Consider the following 10476-nt stretch of genomic DNA (forward strand, 5'->3'; position numbering starts at 1 on the left):
AACTGTCCTGCGCTTTACCTTTCCTTCACCGAATACCTTCGACAAATTTTCAATCGCCTTCGGCACCTTCGTCCCCATTTGAAACTCGTACAAAATGCAATGACGAAAATGTACTTTGTCGAATTCCATGTTTATCCTTGAATATCCTTCACAACACTGATCCTTCAAGGATAATTTACCATGCATTTTATAGTTAGGACTCTGACCTTTCCATTGGGATATCACATGTTGTACCTGCTGTTTTGGTTTGTCTGCTAATTGCTTTTTAATTGTCACTTTAATATTTGTGCGAAAACTTTGTGGACAACCTATATATATAGTTTCCATTCCGTTGTCAGAATAGCTTATGATTGCTTCATCCGAAATTGAAAAACCAAAAAGATTTCTTTAGCAGATAAGTTTATCTTCGATTTGAATGAGGATTGATTAAAATTTAACTTTTCATTAAAGGTGCAAGCAAAAAACTTGTTATCTTTGTGTTACTAATTACGACTGGGATTTTTAAAGGACTAGGTCCACCCCTGCCTACCCTGCCGTCCCTACACCCGTACAAAGACGCCTTATAATTGCCTTAATTAATTAAATTTGAAGCCATAGCTTCTGAACACTCAGGCCGTGTTGGCCCATTGTACTCGCCGCCCCCGTCTAATGGAATATTCCGGATTCGTTAACGTATCGCAGGATTTCCGTTAGTGGATGCGGTACTACTCGTCGCAGCTGGAGAACATCGGCACCAAAGATCTTATGCCTGATGCATCCATAGGCGGGGCATTCACATAGGAAATGCTCCGTGGATTCCACTTCCTCATCACAGGAGGGACACGTGTCATCTTGAGTAATTTCTATTCTGAACATATGCCATGTTAGTAAATTATGGCCTGTCAGAATGCCCACAATACACCTGCAAGTCCTCCTGCTTTTCAACAAGATAAACTGTACGGTACGCATGTTCGGTTCTGGCAGGAAAAGTTTGGTGTATCAAGCGGCATTTAGGCTCTTCCACCTGTCATTGTGGGAAGTTTCTTCCCAGTTTTTGAAAACAGACTGAGCCAATGGCACTGATACTCTAATTGCTGGTTCCGGTCCCGGCATAGGAGAGATTCACCCCTCTTTCGCTAAAGCATCCGAGATTTCATTTCCCTCTACGTCACAGTGACTAGGTACCCGGAGTAGTTCTACCGTTTGAATCTAAAGATACAGTCCAAACGGTTTCTACATTCCTGAACCATTTTCGAGGTGGTCAAAGGACTACTCAACGCCCTCAATGCAGCTGGGCTACCACTGCAGATTGCGATGTACCTTCCCTTCAACCGCTCGTCAATCACCCAGTTTGCCGCCCTTAGGATCGCATAGGCTTTGGCTTGAAAAACCGTTGCATATTGTCCCAAAGGAAAAGCCCACTTCTCATTTTTATTCGAGAGGTAGGCTCCGGCTCAAGAACCCTGTTCTGCTTTTGAGCCATCGGTGTAGAAGACTTCCGTATATCCCGCCGCGCATTCCTCTGGGACTTCCCAGTTCTCTCCACTCTTCAGGGTAACTCTACCAAACAGGTGTATGTGGACACGAGAATCGTTTCTTCTGCAGTCAGATAGCGATCGACCCCCACCTCAGCGCACAGCAATCCCTGTGTTAGCATAGCATGGACCCATTTAATTAAATTAATCATCAACACCATCAAAGGCGCACAGTCAAAAGCCCCTTCAATGTCCACGAGCACCCCTATCGCGTACTCATCATTCAAAGTTGCATCCTCTATCTTTGAGACCAAAGAATGAAGAGCAGACTCACAGGACTTTCTACGCTGGTAAGCATGTTAGTTTTGACCAAGTGGGTGCGACCTAAGTGCGTTTCCACGAATATGGTGCTTCACCAGCCTCTCCAAACCTTTCAGCAAAAATGAAGACAAGCTGATCTATCTGAAGTTCTTTGGATTAGAATAGTTATATTTCCCAAGTTTTGGTATGAAGACTACCTTAACCTTTTGCCAAGAGGAAGGCACGTAGGCCAGAGGAAGACATCCTCGAAAAATATTTCTTATAGTTCACTCTAGGTGCTCCAGATTCTCCTTTAGCATTGCCGGATAGATGCCATCCATGCCAGGTGCTTTTAAATGTTCAAAGGACAGTATGACAGCTCTCACCTTTCCATGAGTAACAACCGCTTTCGCAGTGTTCCAGTTCCCCTTGCAGCACTTGCGTGTTGAAGGGGTTGCGCACCCTACGTTTGCAGTCATAAAACCAGCTGAAGTGATGAAATCAAATAGCTTCTCTCCTTTTGGATTATATTTGCTACTGTCTCAACAAATATGTTTAGTATTCGCATCGCAACCTATTAAGAGCTTGATAACTAGAAGGAATTTTTATTGAGGATATAGAGGGAGGACCTCATTTTCCCAGTTCGTTGTCCATCGTCTTCAGTTGGCGGGACCTCCAACTCGCCGCTTTGTTCTGGTTGTGGCGCAGTTTAACTAAACACTTAACCCATCGCTCCAGTTGGGTAGTGTGAAGGATATGAAACTGGGCTGCCCCGACCAAATGTAGATGTCTGGATTATGTGTACACGTCTGCAGCTTCTCGGGGACCTGATAGAAGGGCAACATGCCGTAAATGTGGTCAGGGAGGCCATAAAGTGAATCTCTACAATGAAAGGCAGAGTTGCGCTCTATGCAGGGATTGTGACGCCTCTTAAGAGAAGAACCGAAAACAGCTGGGATGCGGTCAATATGATTCGCATCCTATAGATAACTATGCTGCCCAGTGCAACCCCTAATGAGCTGCTAGCACAGTTTGCTGTGAAAATCAGAGTTGATCTAATACTTATCAGTGGACAGTATCGAAACAATTAGCCAACTTCATGGCACCCCGACATATCAGGTATCACTGCCATCTGGGTTTGAGACGTCGTTGTCTGAATTCGGTGATTAGGGTTTTATAGTGTCTGCCTAACACCACTTCGACCAAATATTGTATTCGACACAAACTCTTGGCGTGCGTCACTTGCACCCTTTCTGCGCGTTGACGTCGCGAAGACGAACATCAAAAGGTTTGTCAATAAACAGCAAGCAAAGCTCGCTGCTGCCAGGATCTGGTCGACAAGGTGAATGGCGACTCGTGGGGACTCGGTTACAAGCTGGTAACTCGAAAAATCGGGGCCATGCGGAAACTCTGTTCACTTCAGACTGGGCAGATGGACTCGGGCACTATTCCTTGCGCAACCTGTACGGGATGTTGACGGCAGCGCCGAGAGTGCCGAGGATTCACCACCTTTCTCTGTAAAAGAGTTGGAACAGGTAGTCATCTCTATGAAAAAGTCGAAGGCATCAGGACCCGATGGTATTCCAGCTGAGGTATATAAATTAGTGCTCTAATATCGACCGGCTCAGCGCATTCTACGCTTGTCTGAAAGAGGGAATTTTCCCTTCTCCTTGGAAGGTGGCGACGTTTGCGCTGATCACTAAAGGGCAAGGCGTCTTCATGCCGACTACTTTGTATCCTTGACACTACCAGGAAAGTACTCGAAAAACTAATCAGAAGTAGACTCGTTGAAGCGTTATATGCTACTGGAAATTTATTCCCTTGGTATGGTATGGCAGTTCGGCTTTAGGGCAGTGAGATCCACATTTGATGATGTCATGCAAGTCGTTGATGAAGTTCATCGAGTGGCGGCACGCAGGCCCCGAGCTTGACTGGTTGTGCTCTTCGTAACGTTTCTCGTCAGAAATGCCTTTACTTCCATAAGATGGAAAGTCATTCTAGGCACACTTGACAATACTTTCCACGTGCCGAACTACCTCGTACAGTAACCAAAATAACGTTGAGCTGGGACCTCCAGCTCCAGCCGAGAAACAGCCCGTGCAATCCACCGGCTTAAAAACCATAAGTCGGCAGGGACCGATGGAATTACAGCCGAATTGTTTAAATATGGAGGCAACCAACTACACCAAGTGATTCATCAACTGATGCTCAAAGTGTGGGACAGCGAATGAATGCCTGACAACTGGCAACAAGGCATTATCTGTCGTCATCATCATCAACGGCGCAACAACCAATATCCGATCTAGGCCCGTCTTAATAAGGAACTCCAGACAGTCCGGTTTTAAGTCGAGCTCTACCAATTCGATATCCCTAACAGCTGTCTGGCGTCCTAACTTACGCCACCACTCCATCTCAGGGACGGTTTAGCTCGTCTTCTTTATTATCTGCCCCATACATCAAAAGGGGGATATCATGCAGTGCAGCAATAATATAGGTATCACGTTGCTGAGTGCCATCTATCCCGCTATCCTGCTAGGCCGAATAGCGCCATACTTTCAGAACATCATTGGCTCATACGAAAGAGGCTTCGTTCCAGGCTTCATTCCAGCAGTAGATCGGATTTTCTTTCTGCAACAAGCGATGGAAAAACTGTTGCAATATCGACATCAGTTGCACAGCATAGCCAGGGTAAAACTGTACACGGCCATGCGAAAATTCTGTATCCCGACGCAGTTAATAAGATTGACTAGGCTAATCCTCACCAATGTGCGAGGCCAGATAAAAGGGCAGGATCATTCTCGACACTTTTCATCATCAACAACGAGCTAAGAAAAGAAGACACCCTGTCATGCTTCCTCTTCACCTTGGCCCAGGAGAAAGTTATTCGTAATGCAGACGTCAATGCGAGAGGCACCATCCTTTTCAAATCCATCCAACTACTGGCCTATGCTGACGATACCGATACCGATACCGAACAGGCCGCAATGGGCGCGAGATCGTGGGCTGCACATCAATGAAGGCAAGACAAAGTATATGGTGGCAACGTCAGTACCAAAAACCAACCAGTCAACAACATCGAACTGCACGGGTCAAAGGGGAATAAAGATAGGAGAATACAATTTTGAGACCGCTGATAATTCTAATTCTTATCTAGGGTTGAAAATCACAACCGATAACAGCTATCACGAAGAAGCCTGCACACGGTTGTTGGTTGCCAACATAGCCTGTTTCAGCTTATAAAAACTGTTTCGTTCGAAACTTCTGAACATAGGATCAAAGCTCTTACTGTACTCGTACATGACGATGTTCTTCCCAGTCCTTATGTTGAAAAAAATTCCGAACTCTTGACCGCGTTCGAGAAAAGAATCCTGCGAAGAATTTTTGACTCTCTACATGAGGGTGGACGAATATATAGCCTACATAATGACAAAATTTATGAGCGACACCACGACATATGGTTGTGGATAAAATCCGGCTCAACAGGTTGCAGTGGGCGTGTCACTTGCTCCATATGGATGAGGATGATCCAGCCCGGAAAGTCAAAAAGGGTAATATTTATGGTAGGAAAAGAAGACGAGGCAGACCCTGTCTGATGGCGTAGGTCAGGAGGGCAGGCAGCTTTTAGGGAAATCGAATTGGTGGACTTCGGCGCAAAACCGGGATGCTTGAAGTTCCTTATTAAGCAAGCCTAGCCCGGATACCGGTTGTTGCGCCGTAAATATGATATCTTCCTTTCAATAAATTGAGTAACCACCTTTCCTGTACCTTCAACTAACTAAGCCACAGTTCCCAGCCTGCTAGATTTGATCTGTAAGCCTCACGCTACTGTCCACTTTTGTTTAGTGAAAATGACGAGCATTCGTCTAAAGTAGTAAATAAGGGTCTTTAGAGATTTGTCCCAAAAATGAGAAGTAGAACTTGATGTAATTTTACCATCAAGTTTTGTTTACATTTCGTTCCTTGTCTTGGGGACGATAAACACGGTCGTGTTCTACCTCGAAAAAGGTAAGGATCGTGTTGCGCCCTTAATAGCTAGTTCCTGTACGATAATTACGATAATGATAGAAACTCATAATCGTACCAGAACACTTTGTGAAATCATTCACCTCATGATCTCGTTGCTATATCGCTATAGTTAAAGACTCTCAACTCATCGCTCTTGGAGTGAATTAAAGGTTTCGGTGCTCGTTAACATTATATTGTAAGGAAGGCGTGGTAGAAATATCTTGAGTATCTACTGTTATGGCTGGGTGATGGGGACCACTATTAGAGCTAAACTCATGAATACTACTTGAAAAAGTTGCATATGCCACCCTCACATCGTCCTCAAGTCTTATTAAACTTGCTGGAATCAGTTCTGAGTGTCTGCGAACCTCGGAGGAAAGCAACCCTGGCGATAATTTTCTGAAAACATTTCAAGAAAATAGCTTTAACTGTACTATACCTATGCGCTTTCTCTTCGAGCTCTACTTATAAACTTCTCCCAAAAATAAAAGTCCAAGATTTTTTTTTCAGATTCATTTATAATTTTATTCACCTTTTTTTATTAATTTCACCTTTTTTATATTAAGAAATTTCTTAAAGAAGATAATGTGTTTTACAATAATAATTATAATATATTTATATTTATATATGTATATATAATAAATATTTAAGTACAATTACTATTATCATTTCGTTTCTATCGACTTTTCTCCTTCACTTTATTATATATATATCCAATCGACAATTTAAATGAGAATTTCACTTTTTTTTCTACGACATATTTTTGCAGTATTGATCCTTATTATGATAAACATTTCGCATCTGATAATATAAATTACTTACTTTTAAACCAAAACAGAATACTACAGACACTTTTGCATTAATCATTTCAAATTAGAGTGCATAAATTGTATAAAAAGGGAGAAAATTAAAGAAGATTTATATTATACTTACATGTTTTTCTTGCAAGTCATTAAATACATGTTTCGCTTTATTTTTAGAGTTTTTCTTTCAAAATTCTTTTATATTATTTTGACTGCTGTTATAATGCCATCGTATTTCACTTCAAATTACTGACTCGATTCTTGTTTGTTTGTTGGTAAGTATTAACAATTGTCCCTTTGAAGCGATATTTATTTATGGTTGGTTAAGAAGGGAAGCGTTTATGTGGACATGGAAGATGGGTAATTTTTCTTTTTTATTATTTTTCAGTTTATCAGGCTTACATATTCAATATTATTCCTAATTGCTTTGTAACTATTCTACTAATTATTTTTATAATTTATTCTTATTTAATGATATGATTATTCAATATTTACAATCATCTTTATTTTATTTAGTTTATACTTCTTAAATACTAGCTCCTTTTTAATTCTTCAATAATAACTTTTTTTCAGATTTTATATCACTAAATTTATATATTATTTATTTTGCTTCCATTCTGCACCTTCCATTTTTTTACTAATTTTTGCTGTAATTATTAAAGGGAATTCATGGGTTTTATATAATACAATGATATTGATTTACTCCTTGATTTTTTCAGTGTTATTTTTATCAAATTCGCCTCTCGCTCTGTCAGTTCGTCATAAATATAGTCTATTCTAAATAGAATAAGGTTCGTTCTTAATATTTGATGTTAAAGAAAAAGGTTATTTTTAAAACAGAAAGATTTTGTATAAAAAAAAATATTTTGCTTAAAATGGAAGATTTTGTCTGGAACAAAACCTTATTTATTGTTGCCATATGAAATTGTTTCCTTTCAAACTACAATATAGACATTTAAAGTTACACCAGTTTTGATATTAGCAAGTCTGTTCATTCAAACTTTTAATTTTGATTTTATTTTATTTTTTGGTTTCTTTAAGAAGAACGAGAGCGTCTATTCTTAAACTTACTCAAAGTATATTTTGGGTACTCAGTTCGTTCGTTTAATATAGTTTTCAGCTTATATATTTGTTTCATGTTTTATTACTGTTCCTTTATTTTTGGTACTAAATATTCAACTATTTATAAATACTTTTGATTATGCAGTATTTTGTTCAAGTTACACAATTCTGTGTCGATTTTATTTGATTATTCTGCTGAACAAAGTGATTGAACATATCATAACGGTCTACTCTTCCTTTCAATGAACTTATTTTACCTTTTTACAGAGCAATTAAAATATTCTGCAATAATAACCTTCTCGTCGTATTCTTTCTTTTTCCAACCTTTTATTAGTATAAGAAATAACTCCATTCATGTTACGTATTATGATGAATTCGTTTTGGTGTATTACCTCATTTATATTTTTCCTTATTATTTATTTAATTTTCCATTTGTTTATACATAATCTTCGATTTCTGTTTTGCTTTGTTTTTATTTAGAACAAAACTTTATTTAATGGTGCTTTTAATCTGAAAATGTGGAAACTGATCATAACATATTCATGAAAGCATATTCTGTATTCTTAGCACCTGTTTTTTGTTATCAATTTTAATTTTTATTCTGCTTCAAATGTGGATATAAACTTAACATGAAAAGATTTATTTATTAGTATATAAAATTTATATACAATATAACGCCTTACTAGTCTATTGATATTTCCTTATTTGTTTATATTGGACGAAAAAAATCATGTTCGACAGTAGCAAATGTTCCATTCGATTGGTTATAGCACAATGACTGCCAAATATTGTTTATATTGCAATTTGTGTCTTGTGATCACCGATGATAAATGTTTCTATTGCTGCGGAATAAGAGGCTTGCGCAACTCTTTACTTGTTAGTAGCGGTTTCTATGATATATTACCGGTAACACAATTGGCTACTTAAATGGTTTATAAAATTTGGATCACAGGTTTTATATTGGCAGACAGAGTGCATTGGAGTGCTCTTTGATTAAAAAAGTCAACCTTCTGTTTCCTCTGTTTTGTATTTTTTATGTCTGTTGCACTCGTTAATGTTGCTTCCCAGTTCAAGGGAATCCTTTACATGTTCAACTGTCTGGTGGTTGGTTTCTTCATTTCTGTCTATATTAGTTTATATTATTTAAGCATTTTATAGTTAGTATTGGATTCTTCTTCCTTGGAAAATTACTGCTAAGCATTTTCTGATTTCCTTTTATTTAAATTACACGATAATTAAGTAATGCAAGGATATTGGTTCCTTCATTTGTCTGCTAAGTCATTTAATTGTTTCAAATGACTAAGAGATCATTTTTATTATTTTAACATTTTTTGTTTTAGTTTCTTTATGAGAAAAAAGAAATCTGATTTATTTTAAATATTTACTATATTTGCTAGAAATGTTATACTAACTCAAATTAAACTCAAGGAAGTAGGTGATATAGAAACTAATGGTGTTTATGTCTGGACATGAAATTTTGATAATTTTTGACATAGAATGAAAGAAGCTGATGTAATTCTCTAAATAAACATTTAAAAAACTAAAAAGGAAAAAAGTCGGAAATTTTTAGTTTGAATTAGATTGCGCCAAAGTGATGATTTGGTTGTCGAATTGCCTTTAAATTACAATGACCAAGGTCATTTAATTCCCTTAATGTATTTTATGTATTGGTTAAAATAATAATATCTTAATTTTTATTTACAGAGGCATTTAACTTTTTTTCTTTACGTATTCATTTTCTTGTTCCACTTTTCATTCATGAAATTTTTCGATTTCGAATTTCGCTTGCTTTTTTAATTATTTTTGTTATAGTTAGGATCGAAATAATTGTATTTACATGCGCCTACATTATTTTATTTACATTTAGATCATCTGAATGCTGAGTTTTATATTCATATTACATTTTTATTTACCATATTCATAATTTAGTAAAATAAAATATGTATCAAATCAAAATGAAATGAGAGAAGGTATATATCCAATGGCTACCCATTTTTAAGGAATTATCACTTCATCGTTTACTTTAAACGATAGTGATAGTGCGAGATGTTAACTCAATCATAGACGGTGGGGTGTACTAAAAACAAGGGTGAAAATACTGCCGTCAGAATAGAAATCCATTCTTTTTATTGGATCCTTAAGATTTATACCAAAAATTACAGTACGGACTGACAGATGTACTGAGAACAATGAGTCTCAACAGTGCATCGGGGTCCAAAAATATAATATTTGTTTATATGGAAGAAAGGTATTTTTTTGTAAAATATTTAACGCTGAATTACTTTTTGATTCTGCTTTTTTCTGTGATAATTTTCATCTGCCCAATGCATAGGGTTCCCAATATTCATGTGGAAATTATTGGAAAAATTACTGTAAATTGTATGACGGGCTAACTGATGGGACATGAATTCCTTCCAAGTAGGCACAACCCCACCGTTTTCTTAGAATCATTACCAATGTTCTAGATTGAGTGAAGCGAATTCATCATTCTGCTAGTGGTTGCGGCAGATTTATCTGAAATGACTGGGTTCGAGGCACATCGTCCAATATTCCCATCAGTGCATAGCTTCCAGTTTCATGTTGGAAGAGCTCCAGATGAATATCTTGCTAAATCCATACCAAGTACTTTATTCTAGTGGAAAACTCAGAGTGTGATTATAGAAAGCATTCTGTAAAAAACAAGTACGCTAATGGTCTTAGAGTGAAGTTTAATATTATATCACACCTAGAGATAGCGATGGATTCCACTATATTAAGTGATTGATGTATCACTTACTAATGCCAAACTACCTCAAGAGATTATGTAAATTAATCTCTAACCTTCCTGTGACGTCTAGATGTTTGGAAAAAAC

The sequence above is a fragment of the Hermetia illucens genome, chromosome 4, assembly GCF_905115235.1.
Source record: "Hermetia illucens chromosome 4, iHerIll2.2.curated.20191125, whole genome shotgun sequence".
Lineage (NCBI taxonomy): Eukaryota > Metazoa > Arthropoda > Insecta > Diptera > Stratiomyidae > Hermetia > Hermetia illucens.